General features: G+C 45.7%; 1 protein-coding gene across 1 annotated transcript in view; it reads right to left on the reverse strand.

Annotated features, from left to right (window-relative positions):
* The window catches only part of REV3L (REV3 like, DNA directed polymerase zeta catalytic subunit), a 217,494-nt gene that overhangs the window by 47,495 nt on the left and 152,554 nt on the right, over window positions 1-17,445 (reverse strand). The window lies entirely within an intron of this gene.

Below are 17,445 nucleotides of genomic sequence, written 5' to 3' on the forward strand. Positions count from 1 at the left end.
CCACAGTAGAATGCCCCCCATAGCTGCCCCCACACAGAAGAATGCCCCCATAGCTCCCCACACAGCATAATGCCGCCCGTAGCTGCCCCCACACAGCATAATGCTACCCATAGCTGCCCCCACAGTATAATGCCCACTTCCCTCCCATACACAGTATAATGCCTCCATATGTACGGACCAAATAGAAAAATAACATACATACTTACCTATCCCCGTTCCCACGATGGGTGGAGGATCCTTTGCCTCCTCGGCACTGTGCTGAGAGCGGCTCGGCAAAGGCAGGCGCGATGTAGTGACGTCAGCGCGCCTGTCTACACCGAGTCACTCACATTGCACAGAACGGAGGAGTAGAAAGATCCTACACCCGGCGGGGGAACGGGGATAGGTAAGTATGTATGTTATTATTTTTCTATTTGGTCCATACATATGGGGGCATTATACTGTGTATGGGAGGGAGATGGGGACATTATACGGTGTATGGGAGGGAGATGGGGGCATTATACGGTGTATGGGAGGGAGGGGGCATTATACTGTGTATGGGAGGCGGAAGGGGCATTATAATGTGTATGGGAGGGAGGGGGTATTATACTGTGTATGGGAGGCAGGGGGGCATTATACGGTGTATGTGAGGCGGGGGGGGGCATTATACTGTGTATGGGAGGTGGAGGGCATTATAATGTGTATGGGAGGGAGGGGGGCATTATACTGTGAATGGGAGGGAGGGGCATTATAGCTACGCCACTAATCACTCACATCTCCTTCCTCAGTCTTCTGGCTGTGGGTGGAGCTAACTGGCGGTTGGGCTGTGGGCGGAGCTCTATGTGGGCTTCAGACACCACGTCCTTCTCAGTTATATAATCGATAATACTGGTGTCTTCTTATGCGGCTAAAGAGCTTTTGGGCACCCTCAGGCTTCAGGGCCCCTGAACAGTCCTATAGGACAATTAGGAGGCTGAAATGAGTCACATGGTATATCACATGATTCTCTTCAGCAGCTCTGAAAAGGATCATGTGACACACACTACACGACTCCAGAGTTCATCACATGATTCCTTTCACAGCCAAAAAGTGCTTTATTTTCAGAACCAGTGTTTGGCATTTTAGTGTCAGTTTACTGAATGTAATTATACGCACCTAGTATAAATCTATTAGGGTATCAAACGGATATCCTTATTATAATAAGTGTAAAGGATCTGCCAGACAAAGCTTCTGTGTCAACGCACATAGGTAATCAGTCTGCACCTGCTTCTATGTCTGTGAGACTGACTCCATCTTCCACCACTCAGGATGGCAGGCTTAGGAGTGGGAGTGCCTATCACAGCCTGGCCAGACGGAGCTAGATCCCGCACTCTGTCAATTTATACCTGCCTTTCCTGTTCCTCCTTTGCTTGTGATTATTCTCTGCTGGTTTCCTGGCCCTGCTGCAGCTTCTTGAAATACTGACCCTCTGCTTGTTATTGACCTTGGCTTTACTGACCACTCTTCTGCTCTGCGTTTTGTACCTCGCTCATCTCCTGGTTTGACTCGGCTCGTTCACCTCGCTTGTTGCTCACGGTGTTCCCGTGGGCAACTTCCCCATTTCCCCGGCTTCTTTGTACCCTTGTCTGTTGTGCACCTATTGAGTGTAGGGACCGTCGCCCAGTTGTACTACGTCGCCTAGGGCGGGTCGTTGCAAGTAGGCAGGGACTGAGTGGCGGGTAGATTAGGGCTCACCTGTCTGTCTCCCTACCCCATCATTACATAGGCTCCCTCGAGGAAACCTCCGGTCCCTGTTCTCACCCCTGAGGGGGTAGAATTCGAGGTGGCCAAGATTGTGGACAGCAGGATGGTCCAAGGCTCCCTCCAGTACCTGGTCCATTGGAGAGGATACGGGCCTGAGGAGAGGACTTGGGTACCCGCCCGGGATGTTCACGCTGGGGTATTGGTCAGGAGGTTCCACCTTCGTTTCCCCAATAAACCAGGTCCACCTAGAAAGGGTCCGGTGGCCCCTCATAAAAGGGGGGGGGGTACTGTAAAGGATCTGCCAGACACAGCTTCTGTGTCAACGCCCATAGGTAATCAGTCTGCACCTGCTTCTATGTCTATGAGACTGACTCCATCTTCCACCACTCAGGATGGCAGGCTTAGGAGTGGGAGAGCCTATCACAGGCTGGCCAGACGGAGCTAGCTCCCGCCCTCTGTCTATTTATACCTGCCTTTCCTGTTCCTCCTTTGCTTGTGATTCTTCTCTGCTGGTTTCCTGGCCCTGCTGCAGCTTCTTGAACTACTGACCCTCTGCTTGTTATTGACCTTGGCTTTACTGACCACTCTTCAGCTCTGCGTTTTGTACCTCGCTCATCTCCTGGTTTGACTCGGCTCGTTCACCTCGCTTGTTGCTCACGGTGTTCCCGTGGGCAACTTCCCCATTTCCCCGGCTTCTTTGTACCCTTGTCTGTCGTGCACCTATTGAGTGTAGGGACCGTCGCCCAGTTGTACCCCGTCGCCTAGGGTGGGTCGTTGCAAGTAGGCAGGGACCCCATCATTACAATAAGTTTGTCACAGTGACAGGTTCCCTTTAAATGTTTTGGATCAATACAGAAATACACACTTCATCCATTAAGTGTATTATTCTGTATCAGTAGGTTTGTTTATTTGTTACTAAAAAGTGTCCATTTATAAACGGACCGCCAATACGCCTTTTCACGGCGGCCACTAACGGGCTTTATTCTGATGCATAAACCTTTTCACCGCACTGCATCAGAATATGGCATTGTCGACCAGGAGCAGTTAAAACTCCCTGCTCCCCGCGGGGGCAGCGCTGCTCAAGCGGGTCGTTCGAAATCTGCCCGTTTAACCCCTTAGATCAATAGCGAGCGCCACATCTAAGTCGTTTTGGAGGGAGGGGGCTCCCTCTCTCACCCCACCGGAACCCTGCAATGCGATCGCAGGGTGTCGTGGCTTCTATGGCAGCTGGGGGCCTAACAAAGGCCCCCCGGTCTGCCAGTAGTGGATGCCTGCTAGACCATGACAGGCAATAATAGACTGCAATACAGAAGTATTGCAGTGTATTATAAAAGCTATGAAATAATCGCACAGTAAAGTCCCCTAGTGGAATTTTAAAAAAAATAAAAATTACAAAAAGTTTAATAAAGTTGAATAAAAATAAAAATACAAAATAAAAAACATACTTTTTCCCCTTACAAAATGCTTTATTATGGAAAAAAAAAGGTAAAAAAGGTACACATATGGGGGTGCATGCGCGTGGTTCGACTATTACAGCTCCACCAGCTCAGCTTGAACAGGAATTTAGTCCCGAACATGACCAGGACCAAGAAGTCCGGTGGCAACCGAGATTTACAAGCTCCATCGCAAACTATTCCCGCTTTATTCCGCTCGGCGGCAGAATCCAATATGGCCAACGCTACATCTCAGGTCTGTAGTGAAACCTCTGGCCCTAGCACGCCGGTGTCTCCGGCCCCAGCTTCATCAATCCAAGAACCGCAATCCCACTCAGACCTCTATCAAAATATAGAAAGGCTATTTAGGGCTGAATTGGCCCAGGCGGTGACAATTCACGCGTCAAGTGCATGAGGTCGGCTGACGGAAAGCATGGTGGATGCGATTACTACTGACAGACGTGATATTGATGATCACACTTCTAAGATGGAGGCCCTGGAAATGAAACTGGAATATCGAGAATCGTTCGAGACGCGCAAATCTTCGTATAAGAGAGCTTCCAGAATCTTCCACTGACCTTACTAAAATAGCTACTACCCTATTTCAGACGCTTCTACCTCAATTGGATGTGATGTGGTTTAGGATGGACAGAATCCACAGAGCTTTGGTGAAGCCGAGAAATCCCGAATGGCCTAGGGATGTTATACTACGTCCCCACTATCCAGAGGTTCGAGAACAGATCCTGGGAGCGACACGGAACTTTACTACACTGCCCAGTGTCCCAGACACGGTGCGTATATTTGCAGACCTGGCTCCATCGACCCTGGGCAGATGTCGTGATATGAGGCCCGTCACTTTAGCCCTACAGGCTGCCAAGGTGAAATACTGATGGGGATTTCTATTTACCCGGACTTTTCAGGTCAACACCAGAACATATGCTGTTCGCAACTTAGAGGATACATACAGATGGAATTTCCCTCGCAGTTCAACCACTATTATCGCCCAGAACACTAAGACCTTCGAGATCTTGGGTCCTTAAAGGAAGGGTGTCGCGAATTTTTTTTTTTTTTATATCAATTTGCTTTTAGTGTTTTATTAAAATAAATTTTGTTTGTGTGTTTGTGTTTTACTTTTTTTTTTTTTTTTTTTCTTCACTATGGGGGCTGCCATTTTTTTTTCCATCTCTGTATGTGTCGATTAGCGACACATACAGAGATGAAATATGGCACATACATCCCCATAAAGTATGCGAACGGGAGCCGTTCCATTCACTATGGTGTACGCCGTCTGTGTGGGAACGGCGCATGCGCCACTCTCACAGTCCAAAAGGAAGGTCTTCGGCCGAGCGACATCCGGCGCCGTTTTCATGTGGATCGGAAGCCGCGGCCGGACAGTAAGATGACTACTTCCGGTCGCGGCTTCCGGACATGTGATTAGAAGCAAGTACTAGGAGCGGAGAGAGCGGACGGAGCGAAGGAAGCGGCGGCGGCAGGAGCAGGTAAGTTATGTCTGTGTTTATTCGTGTTTTACTGTGTGATTACCACTGTATGTAAACCTCCTACACTGTGCATTCGCTCAAAAAATGGCAGAACACAGTGTAGGAGGTTTGAACATTCAATCCCCTCCTTTCTCCTGGCACTAGCCAGCATAAAGGAGGGGGGATTGTTTGAGGACGCTAGAGCGAGTGTGTCTTCTCAAATTTTGCAGCATAAAGCAATGTGGTTGCTTTACCACATGCCAATGCTGCAATTTTGGGAATTGCTCCCTCTAGTGACCAGCACAAGGAAATGTTATAAATTAGAATCTAGTTTATATTTCCTGACTTGTGAAAAAATTAAAACAATTAGAACAATGGCTAATCATGTATACACTAACTGTTTAACTAAAAAAAAGTTAAAAAAAAAGGTTTCTAGCGACAAATTCCCTTTAAAGCACCTACAACGTGTTTGAGATCCTCCGGTAATGTGAAGTGAGGGGTATCGTCTGAGGACATTGCTGTGTCGTCGACAGACAAGTGGTGGTAAGAGAGGAATGCTCCTGTGCATCTTTCCACATTTGAGGTCACCTGGTCTCATGACTCTTCATTCTATATTTAACTTACCTACCTGACTGTCCATGTTTGCCCGCAAGTGGTTTGGATTACTATGTTGCCCTTGTCCTCTTGGACTTGGGGTTCCGCTAGACCGATTCCCCAACCCAGACAAACTAGCTGGATCGTGTATCCTTTTTGGTTATTTTTTATGTATATTGCGGTTTTGTCATTTATCCTCTCAGCTCTACCCCAGTTTTTTTCCCCTCATTCACATGGTGCTAACTTTCACGACCTACAGGAGGCCCTCGAGATCAGAAGTCTGCTGGCCTGGCATACGAATATGTTCTACTTTCATATACCTTACTTGATATTCATGTACTGCAATTTGTGTTCTCTAAATGTGTCGGATCATCTCACAATGTGAGGGGTTTTAATTCCCCTCCAAAGCGTAGAAAGGCCTTTCTTGACTATTTAAAACAAGCAAGTTTGCAGGAATCGCACTTTTCCCGCACTTCGGCTCCTAAATATTTCCATAACAGGTACTCTGAGGTCTATATGTCCTCTCATGACACTAAGACTAGGGGTGTAGTCACTCCATTACCAGCACTTAATATGGCGCGGGGACTTTAACTTTGACAAATCACATACTATAGTCTCTAACCGCACGGCTGTGAACAAAAAAATGCTCTCGGATACCTGGAGAGAACACAATGGTTCAAATAGAGGTTATACCTTTTTGTCAGCAACACATAATCATCATACTAGGATTGACATGATCCTGTCAACGGCCTCATCAGTGCCGCAATTGCTGTACTCCAGACATATTGTATGTGCCTGGTTGGATCATGATATGGTCTGCTCTGAGTTTGAGTTTGCACGAAAGGGTTCGATTCCATTCACTTGGCGACTGAATGAGGCCGTGCTTACGAGCCGGATCAGGAGAGATCAAATCACCCAGGACATATTTTGATGAGAACAATACCTCTAATACGACGCCACATGGGCTATGGTTGTCTCATAAGGCTTTTATAAGGGGAAAGCTAGAGAGAGAGAGAGGGAAGAGAGAGGGGGAAGAGAGAGGGGGGAGAGAGAGGGGGGAGAGAGAGGGGGGAGAGAGAGGGGGGAGAGAGAGGGGGGAGAGAGAGGGGGGAGAGAGAGGGGGGAGAGAGAGGGGGGAGAGAGAGGGGGGAGAGAGAGGGGGGAGAGAGAGGGGGGAGAGAGAGGGGGGAGAGAGAGGCGGGAGAGAGAGGCGGGAGAGAGAGGCGGGAGAGAGAGGCGGGAGAGAGAGGCGGGAGAGAGAGGCGGGAGAGAGAGGCGGGAGAGAGAGGCGGGAGAGAGAGGGGGAGAGAGAGGGGGAGAGAGGGGGAGAGAGAGAGAGGGGGAGAGAGAGGGGGGGGAGAGAGGGGGGAGAGAGAGGGGGGAGAGAGAGGGGGGAGAGAGGGGGGGGAGAGAGGGGGGGAGAGAGGGGGGGAGAGAGGGGGGGAGAGAGGGGGGGGAGAGAGGGGGGGAGAGAGGGGGGGAGAGAGGGGGGGAGAGAGGGGGGGAGAGAGAGGGGGGAGAGAGAGGGGGGGAGAGAGAGGGAGAGGGGAGGGAGAGGGAGAGGGGGAGGGAGAGGGGAGGGAGAGGGGGAGGGAGAGGGGGAGGGAGAGGGAGAGAGAGAGGGGAGGGAGAGGGAGAGAGAGAGGGGAGGGAGAGGGGGAGAGAGGGGGAGAGAGGGGGAGAGAGGGAGAAAGAGGGAGAAAGAGGGAGAAAGAGGGAGAAAGAGGGAGAAAGAGGGAGAAAGAGGGAGAAAGAAGGGGAGAGAGGGGGAGAGAGGGGGAGAGAGGGGGAGAGAGGGGGAGAGAGGGGGAGAGAGGGGGAGAGAGGGGGAGAGAGGGGGAGAGAGGGGGAGAGAGGGGGAGAGAGGGGGAGAGAGGGGGAGAGGGGGAGAGAGAGGGGGAGAGAGAGGGGGAGAGAGAGGGGGAGAGAGAGGGGGAGAGAGAGGGGGAGAGAGAGGGGGAGAGAGAGGGGGAGAGAGAGGGGGAGAGAGAGGGGGAGAGAGAGGGGGGAGAGAGGGGGGAGAGGGGGGGGAGAGAGGGGGGAGAGAGGGGGGGAGAGAGGGGGGGAGAGAGGGGGGGAGAGAGGGGGGAGAGAGAGGGGGAGAGAGAGGGGGAGAGTGAGGGGGAGAGTGAGGGGGAGAGAGAGGGAGAGAGAGGGAGGGAGAGGGAGGGAGGGAGAGGGAGGGAGAGGGAGGGAGAGGGAGAGGGAGGGAGAGGGAGAGGGAGGGAGAGGGAGGGAGAGGGAGAGGGAGGGAGAGGGAGAGACTTGCACAGTCTAAATTAGAGGACAAATTAGCTAGATTATCTTTTGCACACCAACGCAGACCGTCCTTATATTTATATAAGGCTCTATCAGAGACCAAGACTCAATTAGATGCAGTGCTCTCTCATACTACTGAGAAGGCCCTATGTTGGAACCAAGCTAAATATTATAAATGGGCTAACAAACCCGATAAACTTTTGGCGAATAAACTCAGAGATAGACAACGCATCAATCAAGTGTTCAAAATTCAAACTAGAGAGGGACACACTACATCTAACCCCAACCTCATTTATGATATATTCAAACACTTTTATCAAAGCACTGTACTCTAAACCTTCCTGTGTTACGGAGATAACCGTGGTCAAATTCCTGTCGCAGGTACAGTTGCCGACCTTAACATCTGACGCTGTATCTCAACTCAATGCAGTTATTACAGACGAGGAGATAGAATTGACGATTAAACAACTCAAGTTGGGAAAAGCCCCTGGCCCAGATGGTCTTTCCGCAGCCTACTATAAAAAGTTTGCAATTCATTTAATTCCCCATATTCTAAATTACTGTAATGACTTGTTGAAGGGGACAGCTATGCCCTCCGAATCTCTGGATGCTATGATTGCGGTAATCCAGAATCCGGGTAGAAACCCACTGACCCCGTCAAACTACAGACCAATATCACTTCTAAATCTCGATGTTAAAATCTTTACCTCCATACTAGCCCGCCGTCTGAATCTATTCCTACCCACACTAATACATAATGATCCGATGGGCTTCATTCCACATAGACGATCCCCAGATAATATATTTGTAAACTTCTTAATATTATCACCCGGGTTCAGGGTGAATCTACACCCTTGTACACTTTAGATATAGAGAAAGCGTTTGACTCACTATTCTGGGATTATCTCTTTGGAGTTCTACGTCACGTAGGCATACAGGATCCCTATCTTGCTGCCATACAAACCTTATATACTTCTCCACTAGCCTATTTTTTTTTTATTTTATATATCTTTATTTTGTTCTACAGCAGTACAAAACGGAAAAAAAGTACAAAGTACATACAAACATGTAATAAAAAAAAATAAAAAAAATACGCAATGCTATAGAAACCCTTGGGGGGAGAGGAGGTCGGGGGGAGAGGAGGTCGGAGGGAGGGGGAGGGAAATGAAGGAAAAAAAATAAATAAATAAAATATGCCTTTTATCTCCATCTTACTTGTTACTCTATAACCAGGTTCGTTCACATTTAGCGATGTTGTTGGCATTGCCATACAGTACCTTTTCATATTTCTTAATTTTACCAACCAAGCCCAGCCAGTTTTGCAGTGTTGGGCGAGAGCTAGACCCCCACAGTCTAGCAATCAGAAGACGGGCCAAGAAGAGCAACTTCCCCAATAAAGCTGCCACTAGCCTATCTTAAATTACCTTCTACCTCATCCTCTCCTATACAGATACACCGCGGTACCCTTCAAGGTTGCCCCCTTTCCTCTGCCCTCTTCGCACTAGCCATGGAACCATTAGCACATCGGATTAGAAGCAACCCCAAAATAGCAGGAGTCCGTCTTGGATCTATTGAGTACAAATCTAACTTGTTTGGGGACGATTTGTCACTGACTCTCACTAAACCCCTGACATCCCTTCCCAACTTACTTCGCATGTTAAATAAATTCTCTCTGGCTTCTGGATTACGAATAAACACATCCAAATCGGAAATTCAGTTCTGCAACACATCACCCCATATGACTAAACTCATTGAATTAAATTTTGGTTTCCATACTTGCGCCAAACATTTAAAGAGGCTCTGTCACCAGATTTTGCAACCGCTATCTGCTATTGCAGCAGATCGGCGCTGCAATGTAGATTACAGTAACGTTTTTATTTTTAAAAAACGAGCATTTTTGGCCAAGTTATGACCATTTTTGTAGTTATGCAAATGAGGCTTGCAAAAGTCCAAGTGGGTGTGTTTAAAAGTAAAAGTCCAAGTGGGCGTGTATTATGTGCGTACATCGGGGCGTTTTTAATACTTTTACTAGCTGGGCGCTCTGAAGAGAAGTAACATCCTCTTCTCTTCAGAACGCCCAGCTTCTGACAGTGCAGATCTGTGACGTCACTCACAGGTCCTGCATCGTGACGGCCACATCGGCACCAGAGGCTACAGTTGATTCTGCAGCAGCATCAGCGTTTGCAGGTAAGTCGATCTTACCTGCAAACGCTGATGCTGCTGCAGAATCAACTGTAGCCTCTGGTGCCGATGTGGCCGTCACGATGCAGGACCTGTGAGTGACGTCACAGATCTGCACTGTCAGAAGCTGGGCGTTCTGAAGAGAAGAGGATGTTACTTCTCTTCAGAGCGCCCAGCTAGTAAAAGTATTAAAAACGCCCCGATGTACGCACATAATACACGCCCACTTGGACTTTTACTTTTAAACACACCCACTTGGACTTTTGCAAGCCTCATTTGCATAACTACAAAAATGGTCATAACTTGGCCAAAAATGCTCGTTTTTTAAAAATAAAAATGTTACTGTAATCTACATTGCAGCGCCTATCTGCTGCAATAGCAGATAGGGGTTGCAAAATCTGGTGACAGAGCCTCTTTAAGCTATCTTGGAGTAGCGCTGACACCCCAATTGGAAGATCTATATGCAGCTAACTTTCCAATTTACTTCGCTCCATTCTGCAGGACCTACATAAATGGGGGTCTTAGCTTTTGTCCTGGTTTGGACGGATACACTCTGTTAAGATGGTAGTACTACTGCGCCTACTTTATTTATTTAGAACCTTACCTGTCCCTTTTCCAATGTCCCTACTTCAGGGACTCCAACAGGACGTATCACGTTTTGTTTGGGCAGGTAAGCGACCTAGAATACGAGCATCCACTATGTTTCTCCATAAGAAAATGGGGGGGGGGGGTTCTCCGTTCCGGATTTTATTAAATACTATAGGGCTTCTAGGTTGGCACAACTCTTATTGATACATACATGTAAAGACGTCCCTCAATGGGTGGGTCTGGAGTCGGAACTCCTCGCTCCGCATTCTTGGAATACCCTTTTCTGGAGTACCACTAGTCTTCCCAAGGAGGTTAAGGTTAAATCAATTCTATCTTACTATTTTGTGAAGGGCTGTGAGATTTAAGCACCATTTGCAGTCTATAATATCCCCTCACACCCCCGTTACAGAACCCTGCATTCCGTCCAGTACTCCAGGTTACACCATTTTCTTGGTGGCGTTCTTGCAATCTTATTAAACAGGCAAATTTTTTACTTGATGGTAAGCTTATTTCTCATGTTCAATTTAAGACACAGTTTCAACCACCTTCGAGCGAGGAGTTCCGACTGGTGCAGATCCTTTCATTTTGGAGTTCCGTTCTGGGAGGTGAGACGTCAATTTAAAATACTGTTCTGGAATGTTATGTTTTATACTCTATGGAACGTGTGGGTCTTATATCCTACATGTACTCTTTGTTAAATGCTCCACCGGAAGGGCAAAAGCTGCCATACATGCTGAGATGGGAGGATGATATCCAATGCCAACTATTTCTAGAACAGTGGAGACACTGTTGTGAATTCTTACATAAAGGCAGTTGGCCAGTTAACCTGTCAGAGACATCTATGAAGATTCTTCACAGAACCTATTTAGTGCCTGAACGGCTTCATTCTATTTACCCAGAGACCTCACTACTTTGTTTTAGGAACTGCGATTCCATAGGCTCTATGTATCATATGTGGTGGAGCTGTCCCATTGTACGTACATTTTGGGACTCCATTTGTCAACTTATATCTGATGTGTTGGGCCTCTCTTTTCATAAGAGACCTTCAGTTTGTTTACTGGGAGACAGGCCCATTGGTCTGCGATATTCCCCCTTCAAACTAGCTCAATATATATTATTGACTTCCTGTATTCATATTGCATCTAGATAGAAGACAGATAGTCCTTCCATTACCAAAGTCAAGAATAGAGTAGATAAAATAGCCATATATGAGAAAATTGAAGCTGTCCGTACTGATAGGATAGAACACTATGATGGGGTGTGTGTGGAAGCCTTGGATATTCTCCTCCCATTCTTCTGATCAGTCGTATTATTTTTCACTTTAAGGACCTACTGGTTACACCAATGTTGGAGCCGGATGGATGTCTGCTTATATGTATTCGGATTCCCACTTTGCTGTGCCTCTGATTTTACTTGAGCTGGTACCCTTTGTATTATCCCTGTAACTGGTCGTATTTATCTCTTACATGTGCGACTAGAAATATTATCACGTGAAAATCTATATTGTAGTTTATTTTATAGTTTTATTTATAGTTTTTTGTTTTTTTTTTGTCTTTCCCCTTGCTCTACCTTGATTTATGTGATTTTGTTTGTATATTTAATGCCTTCCCCTCTACTGCAACTCTAGAACATTGCCCTCTGTGTAGGGCCATTAAATTTTGTTTTTGCTCTCCTGCTTTGGTTACATGCTATCAAACCAATCAAGTTCTTTTGAAACTAAAAAGTTACACATATTTGGTAACGCTGTGTCCGTTACGACCACAACTATAAAGATAGTACGTTATTTAACCCGCACGGCAACCGCTGTAAAAAACAAAAAATAATGCCAGAATTGCTGTTTTCTGTTCATCCTGCCTTACAAAATATGTGATAAAAAGTGAACAAAAAGTTGCATGTACTCTAAAATGATACCAATAAAAACGTCGTCCCGCAAAAGAAAAGCCCTCATACAGCTGCAGCGGCAGAAAAATAAAAAAAAGTTATGGCTCTTCAAATATGGAGACACAAAAACAAATAATTTTGAAAAATAAGTGTTTTTACTATGTAAAAGTAGTAAAACATAAAAAAAATTATATAAATTTGGTATAGTCGTAATCGTAATGATCCGCTGAATAAAGTTATTATGTTATTTTTATCACAGGTAAACTGTGTAGATTTAGGACGCAAAGTTTTTTCTATTTGCCCCAAAAAAAAGTTAATCAACAAATTATATGTACCCAAAATGGTGCTATACAAAAACACAACTTGTCCCGCAAAAACACAAGTCCTTATACAGCTATGTCGACGCAAAAATAAAAAAGTTATAGCTCTTTTAATGCGACGATGTAAAAAAAACATAAAAATAGCTTGGTCATTAAGGCCTAAAACAGGCTGGTCACTAAAGTATTAAACTGTACCTCAAGTTTCATCTAAAAATTCAGATAGAACTTTAACAGTAAATTTTCATTAACCTCCACAGACTTAATTTTGAGATTGAGCGGCCATTCCTGCTAGTCCCCCTGCTGCACGCTGTGTATAATCTCCCTACAGAGCCCACTCTGGCTCATTGGAATGTGTATTCAGAACAGGCACAAGAGACACAATGTTGACATCTGTACCCTGAATACTAATACCTAGACACTGCAGGAAAATTTTACACAGCATGAAGCAGCGGCTTTGTCTACCAAACAGGGCTCCGGCCATACATAGTAAGTATATGATAGACGCACAATCGGTACAATATTACATCTAAAATAAAAAAGAGAAAATGACAGGCTCATATTGAAGACATTAATGTCTCACTGCTTATTCAGAGGCAGACATAAAGGACGTTGTGAAATCAGGAATCATCAATCATGTAATTGTAGCTCCTTGATCGGATGTCTGCCGTTTCGAAGGCTTTTACACAAGCTTATCGGTCTCAGGCTTTTAGGACCCAGCAGGCAGAAAACAATAAGTCTCTTTACAGAAGAAATAATTGTTCACTCTACTGTCCAACTGCAAAGGGTTAGATACAACTTGGCTTGGATGAGCTCCTGGGTGGTCTGCGGATCTGGCAAACCTCAAAGAGCACAGGAAATCAATAACAACTGATTTCTGGGACCAGGATATAGCATTCACGTACTGATACACCAAACCAGGAAGATTAATGACCGTACTTACTACAGAATCCCATCTGGCAACAATATATTTTAGCCAATGTCATTAGAAATATTATCTGAAGGCCACAGATATTAAAATGCCATTGAACCACTAAAAGACTGGAAAGACAAACGTTTTAGCTCTACCACTCTAAAGTGGCATACCAACAACTTTACCCACTTTGCCCAAACATATGTAGACAAACTAAATCTGATGGCTTGGATAGGTCACCTCCAAACAAAATGAATGGCTGGATCTTAATTTAGTACTATTAAATAATTGACTCTAATCCATTGACAAACATTTTTATTGCGAGCTAAAAAATGATGTTCTTAAAGAGAACCTTTCACTACCGCGTACATGTGCAGCTGAGTGCACTATGTTATAGGCGCTGCTGCACAGACCTTGGGGTACTTTGAATTACCTGTCTAGCCTCCGCCATTCTGAAGATATTAGTGCCGTTATTATTGGCGCCCGATATGTAAAGTAGCCCCTATACTGGACATAGAAAGGGCAGGGGGCATGTTAGCGCTATGACACTGTCCAATCAGCTGCGGACAGTGAGAGCGTTGCTTCTGCTGTTTTATCTCTCTCGCAACATCACAGTCTTCTCATCACTGGCTGACAGGAGCTGGAGAGAGAAGGAGAACGCACGCACGCACGCACGCACGCACGCACGCACGCACGCACGCACGCACGCACGCACGCACGCACGCACGCACGCACGCACGCACGCACGCACGCACGCACGCACGCACGCACGCACGCACGCACTCCACAGAAGCTGCTGACACCGCCAAGGAGAAGTTCTTCTCCTTTCTCCTCTTTACATGCAGTCCCTTGCATGTAATCTCATAGACAGCTACATGCTGCTGGCTGCTTTTAAACGTGGTGGGCTCGCCTGACAGCTGCACAGGTTGCACATATGGTACTGTATGTGGTAGCTCCTGTGGCTACTATAAAAACCAGACAGACAGATAAGTTTAATTTAGTGGTCACACATAGTACTGAGTGACACACACCATGCCTCTGTATAGTAAGCCATAAGCTGCCTTAATATTACCATTAAACCTTTGAGGACCCAGCTCGTTTTGGCCTTAAAGTGAATGTCTGTGATGGAAGATCATTTTATTTACTCTAAATATGTTCAGAATTTTGCTCTAATTAACACATATGTCATTGTTGGTAGGGGTTTTACAGGCTGAGCCCGCTCCATGCACCACAGGTGTTACAACTGACACCTCGCACTAACAACCGAGGGCCGTTTAAACAAAGAGATGCTGCGGTCAATAGCAACCGCGTCATCTAAGTCGTTAAAGAGGGGGCTCCCCGTCACACCATCTGTGCGGCGATCGCTTAGTGCCGATGATTCTTAATATAGGCTGGACGGCTAATGAAGGCCCCCAGGTCTGCCATCTTGGTGCTCTTATTAAGCCCTGTCAGATTGCTTGTTCAAGTTCCCTAGTGAGACTAAAAAGAAAAAAAATGTTCATGTTTTGTAATATATAAAAAAAAAAAAATATTCAGCATAGATTTTTGGACCTAAATAAAATATGACAATAAAAAATTCACTGTAAGAACACAATGATTTTTGTTTTTTGTTTTTACTGCCTGCAAGTCAGATTTTTTTTTACATTATTATTATTGCTTATTATTATTGTGGCTGTATCAGGTCATGTTTTTTTGCAAGATAAATTAATGTTTTTCTAGAAGCCATTTTAGGATACACATACAGTAAGTTAGAATTTAATTTATATTCATTTTTCTTATAGGGAAAATGCATTTTTCTTTTTTCACCCTGTTCAATCACCATAAAACCAAAAATTGCTTTAAAGAGGCTCTGTCACCAGATTTTGCAACCCCTATCTGCTATTGCAGCAGATAGGCGCTGCAATGTAGATTACAGTAACGTTTTTATTTTTCAAAAACGAGCATTTTTGGCGAAGTTATGACCATTTTTGTAGTTATGCAAATGAGGCTTGCAAAAGTCCAAGTGGGTGTGTTTAAAAGTAAAAGTCCAAGTGGGCGTGTATTATGTGCGTACATCGGGGCGTTTTTAATACTTTTACTAGCTGGGTGTTCTGATGAGAAGTATCATCCACTTCTCTTCACAATGCCCAGCTTCTGCCAGATCACGCTGTTATGTCACTCACAGGTCCTGCATCGTGTCAGACGAGCGAGGACACATCGGCACCAGAGGCTACAGTTGATTCTGCGGCAGCATCAGCGTTTGCAGGTAAGTAGCTACATCGACTTACCTGCTAACGCCGATGCTGCTGCAGAATCAACTGTAGCCTCTAGTGCCGATGTGTCCTCGCTCGTCTGACACGATGCAGGACCTGTGAGTGACATAACAGCGTGATCTGGCAGAAGCTGGGCATTGTGAAGAGAAGTGGATGATACTTCTCATCAGAACACCCAGCTAGTAAAAGTATTAAAAACGCCCCGATGTACGCACATAATACACGCCCACTTGGACTTTTACTTTTAAACACACCCACTTGGACTTTTGCAAGCCTCATTTGCATAACTACAAAAATGGTCATAACTTGGCCAAAAATGCTCGTTTTTTAAAATAAAAACGTTACAGTAATCTACATTGCAGCGCCGATCTGCTGCAATAGGAGATAGGGGTTGCAAAATCTGGTGACAGAGCCTCTTTAACAGTTAAGTTATTGTTACAGTTATAGAAATATTTTTATCTTTGACTTTTTAACAGTAGTGTACTCGCATATCCCTATATGCCAGTACATTCTGCATGTGCATATTATTATGCTCACACATATGTAAAGACTAACCTAAAGTATGCAAGGTATTACTTGCCATAATATCATTCAGGTAATATATGAGAGACCACCTATCACACAGAGTATGTGAAGGATAGACCACATTGGTGTACACCACCTGAGTAAATATATGTAGTTGGAGGGAAGGGAAAGAAGGAAAGTATGTGATCTTTATAATATATAACTTTTATTAGTATGGTTAAAATGAGCAAATTATGATAAAAAATACCAATGGTGCAATGGGGTATGTGTGGGTGACCCCCAGACTCACATACCCGGAGGCCAGTTCAACAGTATAACAATAATAGGTCACTGTAATGTACCACAATTAAAGTATGTACTGCCATGCGATTTGCAAGCAGCAGTGTGAATGGACTCCAGCCAATTGATCTCCCACAGCGGTGCTCCCTTGATAGCGGAGCAGCAATGTGGTGGGTACTATTGGGACTGGATTGTAAAGCACTGGGACTGATTATATGCTACAGTTGCGCCTCAGCAAGGAGAGCTGAGGCAGCGATGCAGGACAATCGTCCGAGTTATAGACTGTGGTCCGGACAGTGCGAGACCCCGCACCAACGATGTGCCTTGATTCGCAGGGCAGCAGTGTGGTTAGCGCTGTCCGGAAAAGGAGCAAGATATTCTCGCAAGAGTGAGCCGGCCGAGACTACACTGACAGGTGAGCGGCTGCCCCGCAGATTGGTGGGGCAGCGGTACAGGAGAGACCGTTCGGTGGAATGGACCTAGGATATCGTTCCACAGTCAGTATTGCAGGTAAGCGCTGGGTCACGCCTAGCTGCTAAAGTGAAGCACAGCGGGGTTGCGTTACAACACTCCGCTGGTGCACTCGTGGGACAGCTGACAGCTTGTCCAATTGTGGGATGAAATTAGCTACGTACAGACTGGTACTGTACTGTATAGCTAAAGGCCATATTATTGCACCTTGGATTGTTAAAAGTACTAAGCACCTGACGCGCGTTTCGCCAGCATTCTTGCTTCTTCTAGGGGTGGGGGACCACCATTACACTGCTCTATAAACAGGGTTAGAATTGAATCAAAAGTGACTGTCAGTTAAAAAATAAACCATTTTGCCCGACTCCAATAGCCAGACATTTTAAAGTCAAGCATAACCTAAACTGGACTATTTTGAAAGGCTGGGCTTTGTGTCAAATACGCCTGGGCATCAGAAGGGGAGATTTACATTTGGCACTTCTCAAAAAAGAGAGTGAGTGGATTTTTTATTTGAATGCAGTCAATCCATTTGGACTCAACGAAAATTTTGGGTTT

The sequence above is a fragment of the Rhinoderma darwinii genome, chromosome 4, assembly GCF_050947455.1.
Source record: "Rhinoderma darwinii isolate aRhiDar2 chromosome 4, aRhiDar2.hap1, whole genome shotgun sequence".
In the NCBI taxonomy this organism is placed as follows: domain Eukaryota; kingdom Metazoa; phylum Chordata; class Amphibia; order Anura; family Rhinodermatidae; genus Rhinoderma; species Rhinoderma darwinii.